Source organism: Sceloporus occidentalis, unplaced genomic scaffold (genome assembly GCF_023333645.1).
Source record: "Sceloporus occidentalis isolate IW3139 unplaced genomic scaffold, rSceOcc1.0.p SCAF_7, whole genome shotgun sequence".
Classification (NCBI taxonomy): domain Eukaryota; kingdom Metazoa; phylum Chordata; class Lepidosauria; order Squamata; family Phrynosomatidae; genus Sceloporus; species Sceloporus occidentalis.
The window spans coordinates 81,462,861-81,480,514 of record NW_028316987.1 but is presented as its reverse complement, the minus strand read 5'-3'; positions in this window follow the sequence as shown (position 1 = coordinate 81,480,514).

Here is a 17,654-nt window from a genome sequence, read left to right as displayed (position 1 = left end):
GCAGTGACTATGGACTCACTACAATTAAGCCAAGAACAATATTAGGTTTGTTGTTTTTTTCCAGAAATTAAAAAATGATGTGAAATTGATTTTAATGCACATGAACTATACATATTTTTAAATTCCTTATTTGGTCATTCACTTATTCTTATATTTTTATGTAAAAAGGCCAGGTTTATGGCTTACAGTATAAGCTTAAAATAAGAACTGAGTCACTTGACCATTTTTATGTAGTGAGACAAATAAATGAGTTTTGAGTATGCCATAAAACAGTTGTGAAGTTCTCCAAATCCTAAATTTTCTCCACATCACCCCATTTTTCCAAAACACTTCTCCAAGTTTCTCAAAGTTTGACATGGTAATATTGAAAGAAACTTTCTGGATAAGACCCAAAAGTTTATCTAGTCCAGGGACTGGCAACTGTGGCCTTTCAGGTGTTTTGGCCTACAACTCCCATCAATCCTAAATAATATACCCAGTGGTCAAGGGTTATGAGACTTGTGGTGCAAAGGCATCTGGAAGGCCACAAGTGCCCATCTGTGTCTAAAATCCAACTCCAATATCTAGTTAGATGACTGGATTCTACTATGAAATATCTTCATTTTGCTCCTGTTCATGGATTCTTTAACAAAATCCATGTAGGGCTAAACTACTATATATACTTGACTATGAGTCAAGAAATTTATGCCCCCAAATTGCCCCTAAATTTTTCGGTAGACTCATATAAGGGTCAGTACATCAGTAGTGCTTAGAAAGGTCCTAAAGCAAGAAAGCCTGATGCCCCAATCTCTATGGAACACCAATTCCTTCCCCCTCCAGTCCATTTTGCAAGCCTTTGCTTCCTATCAGAAAAATCTCCCCATTTATAGCCACTTGCTTCTCTCTCTGCTCCGTTTTGCAAGCCCTGGCTTCCTATAGAAAAACCTCTCAATTTAACTGCCATCTGCCAGCCTGAGAGGGAGTTCGCCAGGCAAGTCCAGCTCCATCAGGACTAAGCCTGAAGGAAGGAGACTCCGCCCTCCACAACTGCCATCTGCCGGCCTGAGAGGGAGTTCGCCAGGCAAGTCCAGTTCCATCAGGGCTAGCCTGGAAGAAGGAAGAGCCCTCCCTCCAAACCATCTGCCTTGGTCCAGGCCTTAGAGGGAGAGAAGAACCACTGGACCTCATCCCCTTTCCCTCCATCATTCCCCTCTCCTTTTGTTTCGTGTCTTTTAGATTGTAAGCCTGAGGGCAGGGAACTGTCTGATTAAAAATAATATTGTAAGCCGCCCTGAGAGCCATTAGGGCTGAAGGGCGGGATATAAATACCTAAATAAATAAATAAATCCACTTGCCTCTTTCTCTGCTCCGTTTTGCAAACCTTTGGCCTGTTACAGACTGCCAAAATAAAGCTGCTTCGGGTCTCTTTGGAGGTATGCTGTTTAAATGATGCACGGGTCCTAAGAATCCAGAAGCTGCACCAAAGCCGCACTCCAGTGCTTCTTTTTCTGGTCCGTTTTGCAAGACCTGACTTCCTATATTAAAAAAAAAAACCCTCTCCATTTAAATCCATTTGCTTCTCTCTCTCTGCTTCGTTTTGCAAGGCCTGGCTTCCTACGGCAATAACTCTCCATTTAAATCCACTTGCTTCCTTTCTCAATCCGATGTTAAAACCTCTGCTCCAGCACTCCAATGTTTTCCTCCAAACAGGAAGTATTAAGAGCAGTTATTCACCCACCCATATTAGAATAATTTGGGAGGTTCTTGCATTGCAAGTGACACTGAAATATTTCAAGGCAATGAAATTTGTAAGTGCCTCTCAAGAAATGGTTGGACATTTTTGTCTGATGTCAAACATCCATGTTAAACTCATGGTTGCAGAGTCATGCATGTGCTGCTATTGTGCATGCAATATTCATGCAATACAGATGTGCATGTGCATGTGCACATGCATTAGTTCTTCATTTGGTTACACATTCGCAGTACATTTGATTGCACAATGTTGCCATTCAATACAAGGCTTGCCTAGCACAATCAGTGCATAACTTCACATGAGGAGACATGCTACACAACCCTGATGTGGGATCTTGGACATTATAATAATGTAAACAGAATCAATATGTCATAAAAAAAATCCCCATTCACTGTGGGCAACAGTTTGCTTGTGGATTTAAAATCAAACATGACAGCTGAAAATTAATTTTTAAAAGATATGTGTCTCACCAAATATATGAATTTCATAACCAGCATTCACAGGGGAACTGCGTTCTTCATTTTGCAAGTTGTCAATACATGATTTCAATGCTGAAACAAACATTCTGTCCCTCTTTCTTCCAATTACTATGACCAATTATTTACACAAATTATTAAAAATAGAACCAAGTATGAAAAGTAACAGGGACAACATATGGTCTGGACTAACAAGCTCCTGAAATGTTTAAGAACATAAGAATAGATATGCTGGCTCAGACCAAAGGCTTGTATAGTCTAATATTCTGTTGCCATAATTGCCAGCCAGATGTCAAGATTATGGGAAGCTCACAAGCAGAACGTGAGAGCAGTAGCCATGATATCCAATAGTCACTGATAGACTCCAGGACCAGCTGAGGGTGTTTTGCTGCCTGAGGCAATTAGCAAGATGGCAACCCATGCACAGAAATGAAGTGGCAGTTGAATTTTACCAGAACAAAGTAGCATTTTGAAGTTGAAGGCTTTCATAGAGGGCATCCATAGTTTTTGTGGTGTTTTCAGTCTATGAGGCTGTGCTCTAGAAGAGTTTATTCCTGGTGAAACATCAGGCGCAAACTCTTCTAGAACATGGCCTCATATCCTGAAAAAACCACAAAAAACTACAATGTGCCATTGTTTTCCACTGTAAGTGAGGGCAGAAGGTTAGCTTCAGATGTGCAAGATAAGACTAATGGAAAGCACAACTATCTTTCAATAGAAGCAAATGTCCAGCAGCTTCCAAAGGAATGGTCAAGAGCTGCTACTCCTGTCCCATAACATCTACAACCTGAAGTGTTTGCTTCATTTTTTCCAGTGCCTAGCCCTGTTAGATGCATCCCCCATCCTAGCAAAAATTGGTTACTTGTTACTAAAAGTACAGGCTTTAATCTATTGTTAATCTACAACTGGAGCAGTCCTATTGAATCCATGAAATGTATCTATATGTTACCTATATCCTTCACTCATTGAATTGAAGGGTCTACCCTAGATGGTACCAGCAACATAAATCTGCAGGCTGGCAAAAGGCAACTAAATTGCATCATATATCATTTATTAACAGTATATGATGCAGATGTCATGTCCTGATTAAATCTGTCCAAGCTTTTTCCAAGCTATTCATTGTCCTGTCCCATCGTTTCATTCATAGATCCTCTCTAGCAATGGGATGCCTTACAATATCCTGCTAATTTCTACTGCAGAGACTCCCTTTCAGTTGCAACCAGTACAGTGAACTCCATGTAGAATCTGGGGCATGTGTGGACTTTATTTATATAGAGGGCCACTGATAAATAGGAAAACTCTAAACCAGCAACAACAACTGCAAAAACACCCAACCTCCTAACTTAGCTCAAGATCCCACTGTCCTGAGCAGAGGAAGGTGGGATGACCAAAAAAACGAACCAAATGATCAAGGAGCTAAGCAACATTTCCATAAGGAAACTTTAGAATATTTTGGGGTATTAGGATAAAGGTGAGTAAGGGAAGGCCTAGTAGGTATAGAAAAATATCTATTACTTGGGAAAGGCTGGTCAGAGAGAAGCGTTTCTCTCTCATAATAACAGAACATGGGCCCATCCACTGTAGCTCAATGATAGAAGATCCCAGGCAAATGGCTGCCCAATTTCTATAGCTTTAAAAGGGGAATGAACAAGTTCATGGAGGATGGGGATGCCAAAGCCTACTAATAATGATGAATATATATTCCTGATCTCAGGCATTTTGGTTAAGGGACACTCCTGCTAATAGGCATCCCATGAGCATCTGTCTGGCCACTGTGTAAACAGAATGCTGGACTAGATAGGCCACTGGTTTGAGCCAGGATGACCCAATTTATATTCCTATATTCCCCACTTGGCTTTTCTTTTAGTTATTTTGATGTGGAAATTGTAGATTATCTTCTGTATGGCTGCTCTTGTAAAGGAGAAAGAGCTTTCCAAAGAAACAAACCTAAGAAAAATCTCCATCTCTAAGGCTGCCAGGCTGCTTTAACACTTGGCTATCACCTCATTCTTTTTTTAGTCTTCAATCTGCTACCCCACCTCCCTCAGCTCAAGATGGAAGCATAAAGGAAAGGAAAGCAGATAGCTCAAACCCAATGGCACACCATAGCTAAGCTCAATATCTTGGTGCCTTAGTGTTTATGGCATGGCCTATACACCAAGCTGTGAAAATGCCATCCATCCAGAAAATGCCATTTTCTTCCCCTTGTCAACTCTAAAAACAAATAGATGCCATCTTCACTATCAGTCCCTGCCCACTTGATGGAATGTACAAACAGAATGTGCAAACAATAAATTAACTGCAGCACTTCATCAGTTCCTGTGACCCACTAGGGATCACAAAATTTGCTTTCATCCAACTTAGTTTTTAAAGGTAGGTTGACATCCAATTGACAAGGCAGAAAGAATGCACTTCCTGATAATTGCTTTGAAGTCCTAGTTACCTGTTCTTTACAAAGAGTCTTTCACTAGAACTGAGTTGAGGGTTGTTGTTTTCCTCTTGAGGACTTCATTCTCTTAGGTATAGTCTGTTATCAGGGGCCCATGGTAGTTACAGAAAGGAAAAAAGCCAATGGTGGATGACATCACAGTTCAAAGAAACTGTTTTCTTTCTCTTTCCCTCTTTCTGCTACTCTCTTTCTCTCTCCTTTACTTTTTGAACTGCCTTTCCACCTTTCTCCCTGCTCAGCAAGCTACCTGTAGATAGACAGATTTTGCTTGGCAGAAATTTGAACTATCTTGTGCAGGAGAATACAGTTTTTCAAATATCCTGTGCCAATTCTGCAGACCTCCATGTATCAACAGCCATGATTTTCAACAGCAAACCCCCAACACCATTCTTTGAGCCCAGCCTGCTCACAAAGGAATAAAGACAGCATAAAACATTGCTTTCAGATCCCACTGCATCCCAGAAAGATGTTCCAGGATAGCACACAGATGTCAATAATCATAAACTTCATTCTCGTGGGCCAGAATGAATTATTTTTCCATTTTTCTCCCTGCCATGAAAAGTTGTCATGGACTACTTGTAATCTGAATTTTATTCTACCCGCCCCCATCCCAATCTGTACATGGGATTTTTGTACTAAAGAGTGTAATTTTCCAGTGCAAAATGCCACATTTTTGTTGTTGCTGTTTGTTGTTGGTTTTGTGCAGATTAAATCCCATCTGTCTCATCTGTTCAGGATTCTCCTCATCAGGATTTCTCAAAACTTGGGAAACCCATTTTTCATCATTCCTTTTTTAATATTCCTTTCATTATTTCCTTGGGTATCAAAAGCTACCAACAAGTCAAGCAAAACCAACAGGGACAACTCTCCCCTGCTTAATTCCCAATGTTAGTCATTCACCAATGCAGCCAATGCGAAATGCATCCCATAACCAGATTGACATTGGTATTTGAAGCCAAAGCAAAATGAATCTCAACACTATCTCCCCTAGGAAGCTTTAGTCCTAGTTATTATTTAGCAGAAACTACACTAGAAGTAACTCTTTATTTCAAAGTCCTGCTGTTTTCCATTTTTATCCTCACAAGAACCCTGTAAGGTAGGCTAGACTGAGGGGTAGTGACTGATACAGACTATGAATCAGTACACATTAACTGCAGGCTGTGGGGATTTGAACTCAGACCTCTTCAGTCTTAGCCCAGTATTTTAACCATTACCCCACTTGGGTCTCATAGTGTGCTAATGTGACCACGTGTGTCACAAAAGACCCTTCTTGGATCAGAAGCACAGGGAGTAGTGATGTACTTCCTGTTAGATATCGACAGCCTTCTCCTTCATAAATAAGTCACTCCATCTGTTAAGAGATGTGATATCCCCTAAGTCTGTTTCTTCCAAAAGTCCCTCTAGCAATAAGCTTAAATATTTTCTGGCAACCTCTCTAATATTTGATTAATGTACCTCTCTTCTTTTCCAGCTAAAAAAAGGAGCTGAACTTTCTAAGGCAACCTCTACTGGTTTTTTTATTTTTCTGGTGAGAATTCCCTGGTGTTTCCAGTCCATTCAAAGCCAGGAGTATCACTTTACACAATTTTTCATTGTACTCAAGGGAAGTCTATGGAAATTTTACAGCAATAAGTTACAAAGAGGAAACTGGAATGCTGTTAGTCTGGATCCTTCTCATGCCCTTACAATCCTCCTCTTCCTCCTCCTCCTCCTCCTCCACTTAGCACATTCCATAGCATATAAAATATTTATCCAACTGGCCTGTAATATTTATTTTGGAAAAATAAAACGTATTAAAAATGAGCCACTGACAATGGCATCTGAAGACCTGAATGGCCATGCTCCCTTGACATTTCAGGAAAACCTTTTTAAAACATGCTAGTCTTGATTGTATTTATTTCACTGCCCTATTTTTCTTTCATTCCAGGAGCCCTTTCACACTACACAGTTATAGCACTATTACTTATAGTGCTAAAAGTTATAGCATCACTTTTACTGCCATGGGTCCATCCTATGAAATCTAGAAATTTGTAGTTTAGGGAAGTATATTAAGAATTCTGTGTCAGACAATTCTTCTGTTACCTTGTTATTGTTGTTGTTGTTGTTGTTGTTGTTGTTGCTCCTGCTGCTGTACCTTCAAGTCCTTTCTGACTTATGGCAGAATTTTGTTCCTCAGCAAAATTTGTTCAGAGGGGGATTGCCTTTGCCTATCTCTGAGGCTAAGTGTGACTTGCCCAAAACATAAAACCACCTCAGAAAACTAGAACCTGGAAATATTTGCCAGCCATTTGTGTTAGTTTCTCCCATCCTGAAGAAACCCCTAGTTGATCCATTCTCCCTCTTTAACTATCATTCTATCTCACTCCTGCGATTCCTCTCTAAGGTTTTGGAACATGTTGTTTACTATCACTGTCTCAAGTTTCTTTCTACTAATTCTATTATGGATCCTTTTCAGTTTGGCATCCATCCCCTGCACTCTAAGATGATCTCCTTTTGGCCAAGTCAAAAGGCCTATATTCTGTTCTTGTCCATCTTGACCTTTCCGCTGCTTTTAACACTGTTGATCATAGCCTTTTGGTGGATTTGTTCCAGGTCCTAGGATTTACTGGTTCAGTCCTTAACTGCTTTAGATCACCTCTCGCATAGGTCATTTGCTGTGGTCGCTGGTGGCCTGGTCTCTACAGTGGAACCTCGGGATACGAAATACCCGGGTTACGAATTTTTCGGGACCCGAAAAAATCCAATTGGAAATAATTGTTCCGGGTTACGAACGTTTTTTCGGGTCCCGAAAAAACTTTTGGTGCTTTTTGCCGCGATTTTACACCAAATCGCGGCTTTTCCCCATTAGCGGCTATGGGGATTCGGCTTGCGAAAGCCGTTCGGGTTACGAAAGCGGCCGCGGAACGAATTATTTTCGTAACCCGAGGCTCCACTGTATTCTCATTTTGTTATCAGTCAGAGTCCCCCACAGGGCCTGTTCTGGATCCGTTGTTGTTTTCCCTCTACACTTTGGGTAACCTTATTAGTTCCTATGTTTTTCAATACCATCTATACATTGATGATTCCCAATTGTACTTTTCTACTCTGGAACTCTCCTTGAACATTGAATAGCAAGTTTCATCATGTCAGCTGTTTCTGCATGAATGTTTCATTGGTGTTTGAAACTCAACTTGACCAACACTGAACTACTTATTTTTCCACCAAACTGACTTCACAATACTCATTTTCAATTACAGTGAATGACATTTGTATCCCTCCTGTGAAGGAAGCATGTAGCCTTGGCTTTGGTTTTGATTCTTCTTTTGTCATTTGTTCCTCAGATACAGGCTACAGCCAAGTCATGCCAATTTTTTCTCTATAATCTAGCTAAAATTAGATCTTTTCTTTCAGAATCTACTAAGAATCTACTGTTCATGCCCTGGTTATTTCTCACCTCAACTACTGCAATCTTCTGTTAACAAGTCTCCCTCTGTCTCACCTCCATCCCTTGATTTCTGTTCAACATTCTGCTGTCAGGATTATTTTTTTGGCTCACCATTATGATCATATCAACGCTTTGCTTTCATCTCTTCTTTGGCTCCCTATTACTTTTAGGATTCGTTAACCTTTAAAGCCCTGCATGGTTTGCCCCCCCCCCGCCTTATTTATCAGCTCTTGTTTCCTCCTACTATCTTCCTCATGCTTTATGTTCCAGGGACTCGGGGCTCTTGACCCGCCAAGATTTCCTCTTCCCCAGCTTGAATACGCCCCTTCTCTCTCGCTGCTCCTCACTCCTGGAATCTTCTTCCCAAACATTTGTGGATTATCACTTTATTAGTTATGTTTAAGTCTGAACTAAAGACGATATTGTCTAGGGAAGCTTTTCAGCTTACAGCTTGATTTTGACTGTTAGATAAGTATCTATTAGTGCGTATTGTTTTTATAGCCTACTGTTTTAGAGCTATTTTAATGTTAAGTTGTTATTTTATAATTTTGTTGCTTTCTTATTTTAGATTGTACACCATAGGCAAGTTTTCATCTGTATCTTGTTTGATGCCTATGTAAAGCACTGTGTAAAACTTATGGTGCCATATAAATAAAATGTAATAATAATAATAATAATAATAATAATAATAATAATAATAATAATTCTGTCTTACAAATGCATGACTAGAAGTGCCATTGCCATCTTGAAGGTGGAAGTTGGCGGCTGGAGGTCTCCCTGGAAATCTCCTATACAGTAATTGGGTCCTTTATACACAATAAAATGATGTAATATTTGCAGACTGCGGAGAGACACAAGAGATGTGATACTATAGAGAGAAGTGGCTGGAGAGACACATGAGGAGAAGCTGGAGGGGTTGATAGGACTCAAAGAGCAGCCTCAGCAGCTGTGGTGGCCTGTGCACTGATTGGTAGCCCAAACTCCAAATTGCTCTCTTCAACTTTGTCTCTCAACAGCCTGCAAATTTTTCATCATTTTATTTTATATGAGGGACCTGATTTTGGTGCTGCTTTTCTCCTCCCAAACTGTCCACCACCACCTTCCCTTGCTATCACAACAGTCCCAGTCATTGGAAAGTTCACTATATTTTTCATGCATTTTTAAAAAACATTTTTTTAAAAATCTCCTCATCTCTCTCCAGCCACATCTCTTGTGTCTCTCTGCCGCCCACAAATACTACACCATTTTTAATGTACTGATTACAGAACAGGAGATCTCTGGGGAGCCCTCCAGCGATCCACATCCACCCTTGGTCATTCATTCACACGTGGGCATATCTAGCTCAAGCCTTCCATCCTTCTCCATCCTTACAAATGTACATTTGTTCTTGCTGTGTGCCTTCAGGTCATTTCCAACTTATGGTGACCAACTAGGTAACCCTGGGCAAGTCACACTCTCTCAGCTTCAGAGGGTGACAATGGCAAACCTCTGAAGAAACTTGCAAAGAAAACCACATGGTAGGTTCATCATGAGGTTTTCTTTGCAAGTTTCTTCAGAGAGGGTTTGCCATTGCCATCCTCTGAGGATGATAGAGTGTGACTTGCTCAGGGTCACCCAGTGGGTTTCATGGCGAAGCAGAGATTCAAACCCTGGTCTCCAGGGTCATAGTCCAATGCTCAAACCACTACACCACACAAATGTACATGCTGCACTACTTGTGTTGCAACTCCAGAAGTTTCACAATTTGGAGCATTTTGGATTTTGGAATTTTGGATAAAGGACACTCAACAAGTACTTACTTCCATCTGGACACTATATCCTGGTGGATGTGGTCCAGAATTCCATTGATTTTTGTGGCCACTGCATTGCACTCATGTTTAGCTTGGTACCACACACCCTAAATTTGTGCATTTCGTTTTTCTTGCCTGGGTGTAATACGTCACAGTTATTCCTGTTGAAATTCATTGTGTTAATTTTGGCCCAGCTCTCCAATCTGTCAAGATATTTTTTGGAATTCTGATTCTGCCCTCTGGGCAATGGCTTCACAAAACTTGGCAGCAACTGGGGGCAGGGGATGAATGGAGCTGTGTACATGGCAAAGTTAGGCTCTTCATAGGCCATGCAGGACTTTGACATCTGAGTGGGAAATGGATTGGAAAACACTAGACATTTGAAATTTAAAAATTGTTTGTAGGGGCTGTGTCACAATGCCAAGATGAGGAGATAAGGAGACAGCTAGTGCTGAAGGTTGTGGGTTGGAAGGCAGGGAGGACAGATACCTTCATCCTGTTTGACAAGGTTTTACAGTAATTCCTGTTGCTCCATGATCTCTTGAGGATTTGAGTTAGTGGAGCCCAGTCTGGCAACCCTACTACCTTCTCTCTCTCTCTCTCTCTCTCTCTCTCTCTCTCTGGAGTTTACCGCACTGTTCCTGCACGGTCTGTCCTCGGAATGGAACAGAAGGAGCAGGAACAAGTGCGGAACGAGTGGGGGATGGGTTTTACCGCACACTCCAGTCCCTCACTTATTCCGTTCCCCCTCTCTTCTGTTCTTAATCCATTCCAGAGGGGGCAATTTGAGAACTGTTCAAAACAGTTCTCAAAAACCGTTCTTTTCTGGAACGGAATGGGCACGGAACAAGTGAGGGACTGGGGTGTGCGTTAAAATCCATCCCCCACTCGTTCCGTTCCCTGCCGGGCCATTCTGAGAACATCCCAGAAGACCAGTGGGGTAATCTCTCTCTCTCTCTCTCTCTCTCTCTCTCTCTCTCTCTCTCTCTCTCTCTCTGTGGCATCACCCAGTGCAGTAACTCTTGGGTCACCGCCCCCATTGTCTTCCTCCCATGCCACACTATCCAGAATCCTTACCAAAATAAATAAATAATGTTATTCGTAAATTGTAATTCCTGTATCACTGAATATAATGACAATAGTTGTGACATTCATCAGAGGGACAGAGAGGCCTGCCAGCTCCATCGGGCCTGACCTGAACTAAGAAGCAGAGCCCTCCCTCCAGTCCATCTGCCTTGGTCCAGGCCTGAGAAGGAGAAAAGAACTGTTGGAGCTTATTCCCTTCCCCACCGTCATTCCCTTCTCCTTTTGGGTCATGTCTTTTTAGATTGTAAGCCTGAGGGGAGGGAACCATCTAATTAAAATAATAATTGTAGCCCCTCTGAGAGCCTTTAGGGCTGAAGTGCTGGGTATAAGTACTCTAACAAATAAAAATAAAATAAATAAATAATCTATCAAAATTTAAATTATACCTTTAAATTACAATATCATAAACACTTCCTATGTGTATTTACATAGTTTTGTGTGATTAAAGTGAAAATTTGGTAAAATGTGATGTTTCTAAAGAAAATTTTAAAAGAGTAAAACAAAAAAACTTAAAAACCTGCTGCCTCTCCTTTCTCCACCTACTGAGACTTGCCCCACTTATGCCTTTTCTTGTGCTGAGCTCCAGGGTTGAAAAAGATGCAGGTGAACACCAAAGCCCATTTCTGCCTAAAGGCAGACATTTGGGTAGCAGTAATGTCATCCTCCTTAGGGTGTCACCTGGTGTGGTCTGAACCCTCCACAGCCCCCTAGTGACACCCCTGCCCCCCTATATGGAACAATGCATATACCTTGTATTCAGTGATTCATAGTAGTCACTCATGAACAATAATATGTTTGTGACACATTAATTGAAAGGTTAACAGCCAGGAGTGTAGCCATGGGTTCTGTGCGCCTTTTGTAACAGTTGATCACTAACGCTTAAGACTGTTCTGGGAGCTAAATTTCCTGCATTCCTTATAAAGCTGTAAGTGTTACTGCTGTCATCAGCAATCAGAAGGAAATGCTCAGACCAGCTCCTGCCTGTGTTCAGGGCTAGCCCTTCAGAAAAAGAAAGAGCCAGTTGTCTCTAATAATATTGTGCTTCGCGTTCCTAGATTGTATCGTTTATTGTGGCTGTACAAATCTTTTGTGACCGATTTGGGATTTCCAACTGTTGGGGCTTAAGATTTTATTGTTTGTTTTTAAACTGGAAGGAGGGGGGTCCTTTCCTGCAAGTATTTTAAGTGCTTTCTGGGTGACTTAGAGGCATTCATTTCTCATGATCATTCAGTAGGAAGGTGTGAACTTTTAACCTCCCACCATCCCAGCATAGGGCCCTATTCATAATACACAGACACACACACACAGACACACACACACACACACACACAGCTAGCACACAGCAACTGTAATACATAGTTTGGGCTATATGGCCAAGAGCAATTACATTTTATTCTGAGCTCAGGAGAACAACTTGTCAAATCTGAAGGAAGGGAGGGGAAAAAACCACATGCCCTGCAGGCAATTAGTGCAGACTTATTTAAGAAATGCCTTCTTTCAAAAATAAATCTGATCTTTCCTCCATTTCAGAATCAAGTCGAATATACAAAGAGTGCACTTTTAAGGGATGTTTATGACTGCACTCCTCAACTTGCATGCTATGTAGCAGTCAGACTATTCTGGAGGGGGCTCTCCATTTCCCCTTGTGGTTGAGATCCAAAGCAACATTTACACCCAGAGGGATTATTTAAGTTTTCTGAAAGAGGAATGTGGGGTAAATGAGATTTCAAAACAGGGACATAACCCTTTGTAAGGCCCATTTAGTTGTATGGCAGCTTAAATTGTGAAACATCGGGGCATGGTAAAGTCTTCTTTTTGTGTGGTGCTGGGTTTCTCTAGCTCATGGTAAACCCCTTAGTTCCTCCTGTTCCCACAGTGGTCCTTTTCTTTCCCTCTACTCTTTCTCTTCTTTCCTCCCACCCCTGCATTCTTTTTCTTTTTGCTCTCTACCCTTGTACTCAATCAACATTCCCATCTGCTCATACATGCCATACAAGGTCTCTCTCTCTCTCTCTCTCTCTCTCTCTCTCTCTCTCTCTCTCCTATTTTTTCAGTTTTGGGAACCTGCAGAACAAAGCACAACTTACAGCTGCCTAGAGGTCCTGTAGAGAAATGGATCTCCCAGGCATGCATCCAGCTTTGTCTGCAAGGATATCTTCACACATCTTAAGGATATATTTAGACTAAAGATGGTATTATGCTTATTTTAATTAACTAGGGCGTGGGACAGACCATCCAAAAAGGACGGTCTCCAGGCATCTAGTTTTGGTCCATGGGGAAGCTGCAGCTTCCAGACTGCGGGACTTCCCCGTGGACCAAAAGAACCCATGAAAAGCAAGTTCTTTTTGCGACGCCATTATGACGTTGCAGTGCGCCAATGGCACACTTGTGATGAAATGGTGCCGCAACTACGGACACTATGCATCCGGCACGTCATAATAGCAGCACCCGTCTGTACAGGGCACCGCCCCTTCATCACGTGCGAGGGGCAAGGGGTGTCTAGAAGTGCCACCCCTTGCACGTGACAAGGGCGTCCTTTCCCGTCCGTCTGGACTGGGCCTAAAATTCATTAATCCCTTTTGGAAATAAAACACCTCTAAGACGCACACACCCAAGGGTCCCCTTAGTATCTGTAACAAATTTCAAATTCTGGGTTTCACAGTCTTGAATCTATGATAGAGATAGAAATACAAATTCTTGTTCATTATTACTGACACAGTAAAATCAGCCTTCCTTCAAGCAAAGGGGTTTGCATTTTGGCATGTCCACTTTCTATCCAATGCTATTTAATTGCTTACAGAAACCCACCCCAACTCAACACCCTCTGGGTGTTGCGGACTATAACTCTCAGCATTCACCATGAACATTAACTATACTAGCTGGGGACAAGAGAGGTTGTAATCCAACACATTTGAAGGGCACCAGCTTGAGAGAGGCTGTTTCCACATCCCCAAGATGTGAAAATCTCACTCTCTTGGTTCTGTTGCATTGTTTCCAAATCCCACCTGCATTTTGGATCCAACCTTGTTTCTGTTTATGAAACTTTTGATTAGTTTGGGGGGTTTGCATACATATTCACTCAAATTTTTATACAATTTTTCTAATCTGTTTATTGCACATATTGGCTAATTTATGTATTAACTCCACTGACTAGAGTTTGTCAATTTCTCCCAATTCAATCCCATAGTAAAGTTTTTAAAATGTGCACATTCTTCTATGCATACATTTATCTCTCCAAAATGCCCCACAACCCTTGAAAGTGTATGAATTTCCAAGGCCAGTTGAATTCAGACTCAAAACAAGTCTCAGGGAGTGGGATAAAACTTGCCACTTTAACCGAGACTATCCAATTCTTTTTCAGTCCTTGTTTTTAGCAATAATCACTCAAAATGTTGAGGTCATCTGCTGACAAATGGAAAAGTCCCTTCACTAGCATATTTACACCAGGTCTCAAGGATGTAGGAAGAGCCCATCTAAATATCCTCCCTGGTCTTTAAAATTCATCTTAGAGGGAACTAAGTCATCATAATCAATTAAGCATGCCTATATTTGGAATATCCTATGGATTGTGATGAGACTATCTTTCACCAAGCGTTCTCTGGATAAATAGCAAAGTGGTTGTTAGGAGCCTGGCTCTCTAATAATCAAGTCACAGTGACAGATACAATGTGGTATAGACCTTTCTGGAATGCTGCATGTCTGAATGAAAACGAGGGCGCTGCAAACCTTAATACTTCCTCTGTAAAAATAAATTTCTTGGATAGACCAAAGGAAATTAGCCTCTTAGTCCTATGTGTGTATGCATACCTCATCACGTATCTAAAGCTCAAGCAAGCTCCTATCAGGGCTACCACTCACAGAATCCCCTAGCCAGCATGCTCAGTAGGCTTGATAAATGGGGCATTCTAGGAGCCACAGTCTCAAAAAAGCAATTTTTAAATGTTTGGTTCTACCCAAAAAGGCACAGTACGCCCATAGGTCAACTTGTTGAATACTCTGTTTCACAGACCGCATGAAATAACCTTAAGCATTCAGACAATGAATCTTGAATCTCGGAGGTCACATCCAAATGTTGATTATAATTTCAACAGATGTTCTTTGCACTTACAAGGACTTCTCTTTTTTGTCAGACATTTTCCCAGAACTATTCATCAGCTGTAGTTCAATAATGGATAGAATATGTAAAGGTAAGAATAGTCATGTTTAATTATACTTTAAAACAGAAGGGGAAATTATCCTTCTCTGAATTTTAAAATCTCCCAGCCGGGTGTAGAGTAAGGTTCAAGGGTTTTCGGGTTTTTTGTCTTCCCTCTTCTGACAGCTATCAGAATTGATTGAGCTACTGGGTGAAAGAATGACTTATGGCTTCATGCAAACAACATGAAAGTCTCAAGCCACAGAGTAGCTTCATAAATCATGATAAGGTTCGGCAGAGGCCAGTGTGCAGAGCTGCCACAACCAATGTTAGTTGAGTTGGCATTTCTGATGAATAGAGTCCTTAACAGTCAGAGCTCTGTGTTGATAATATTTAATATCAGCTTATATTTCACTTTTATTAGGTGTAATTTTCAGAAGACTTTGTCAACACATACAAAATCCAAAACAGTGTTTCGTTTTGGGGGAGTGGGGTGAAAAGATTATTAGAAATGTTAATAGAAATGTTACATGTTCACCAAATTGACTTTCTGATTCTTCAATGTATTCAGATGAGATAAATATGTTTTGCGCTCAGTCCATGGCATATTATAAAGTGCATGGGTTGACAATAATGAGACCTTATTGGTAAACTTGTACAGGATGGCACCATTCAGACACGAAGGGGTGCCCAGGATTTCCAAATCCAGAGAATACTCCTTGCTTTAAATTTAGTTTAATGGAAGCAAATCAACATCAAACTATGGTTTCAGATACTGTCTAACTCTGAAATCATCATTAAAGCAAAGCACAGTGCTCTGAATTGAGGATCAATAAGAAATGTGTTGCTGTTTTCTTTTCTTCTTTTTTTCATTTTGTTTTCTTGTTGTTTTAAAGACTGAAGCATATATTCCTCATGGCTGCTGAAGAGAAAACTGTGCAAAACCAAGATCTATGCAGGCTCCATTCATATAATAAGAAATCATGGTTTCCTATTTGGTCTGAACTAGGACAATATCAGTTATATTGCTGATATGTTGAGCTAGAATAATGGAAATGTTGTCTGATTAGTGAAATTTTGGTAACTTATACTGGCAGCTTGGTGCTAAATTTATATATCCTGAAAGAAGTACTCCATGAAGTGCTAATTAGCAAATGAAAAACTGACACTTTATTGGTTTTGGAAATCTACTCAGATGTAGATCAGAAGGAAAAATCCTAATATAGGTGTGTTACAGACCGCCGAAAAGCGGGGGCCTGTACCCGCCCCTTTCCCCGGGGTATCAGGGCCTCAGCGGCCAGAACGGCAGCCGCTGAGGCCCTGATCCGCCGCTTTCCAGGCTGCGGGGAAGCGGCAAAAGGCCCCTTCCCCGCAGCCTGGAAAGGGGTGTCCTTGGGGCTTCAAGCCTCAAGGACACCCCCACGGTGGCGGGGAGAAGGGGCCGCTTGGCCCCTTTCTCCTCCGCGTCGCTGGTGCAGCCATGTGAAGGCTGCGCCCAGCGGCGCAAACCAGGAAGGAGCTCCGAAACGGAGCTCCTTCCTGCTCCACGCAAAGGGCGCACTAAGCGCCCTGGCGCGGAGCGACGACGTCACATCCGCGCTGCCCCGTATAGAGGCGGCGCGGTCGTGATGTCGTCATGGCGGCCCCCATGTAGATGGGGCACCGCCATTTTGTACGGACTCAGTCCGTACTAGGGTTAGGGGGGTGCGGAAGCACCGCACCTTCCTCACCCTAGTACGAACTGACTCTGTACTAAAAGGCCCGTTTGTAACGGGCCATAGTTTACAAAACTCCTACAACTGGATTTTGTGAGTGCAGGCGTGCTGGCAGCCATTGTGGAGACATGTGTCAGCTTTTTCCAAGGAAATGACAGCAACAATCTTTTGGAAAAGAAGCAGGAAGGAAGTAAAGCCAAAGAACTACAAGCTGCATATCACAGTGGTTGCTTAGCAATTTAAGTAGGGTGTGTTGCGGGTACCTGTTTTCCTATATCTCTCTGTGGTCCTTTCTTCCCAGTGGTTGAAGTTACTTTGTACACGTGGTGGTACTCATCTTTCAACACAGAAAGTAAAAGACTCCTTCTTACATTTATGAATGACCCTAATGTTGATCTACTAGGAGAAGAGCTGTCTCTGGAGACCAACTGATACTCTTCTGCACCATATCTTCCAGCACCATTCAATATCTGGCAATGATACATTTACTCACATATGAAATTGAACTTCTGAAATGTTGTTCTCCCAAAGATAGCCGTTATGTTTACATTATGTTTTGAAGGCTCTCATTCCATCTTCATATGTACTTATTTTACTTATTTTAAACTGATAGCTCTGCTTGTCCTCTAAGGAATTCATGCAGCTAGGGAATACCATCCACATTCTTTGGCTTATTCCTTTTGTGCTTGGAAACAAAACAAAAAATCTCAACCATATAGGTAAGGTGAGAGGGTGAGACAAGATGGCAGTGGGAAGGCTCAACCTGTTAGATATCAACATTTCCATGGAATGCTAGCAATCGAGCTCCCAGAGCCAATGGCTGTTCTGGCAACATCAAGCAAATATG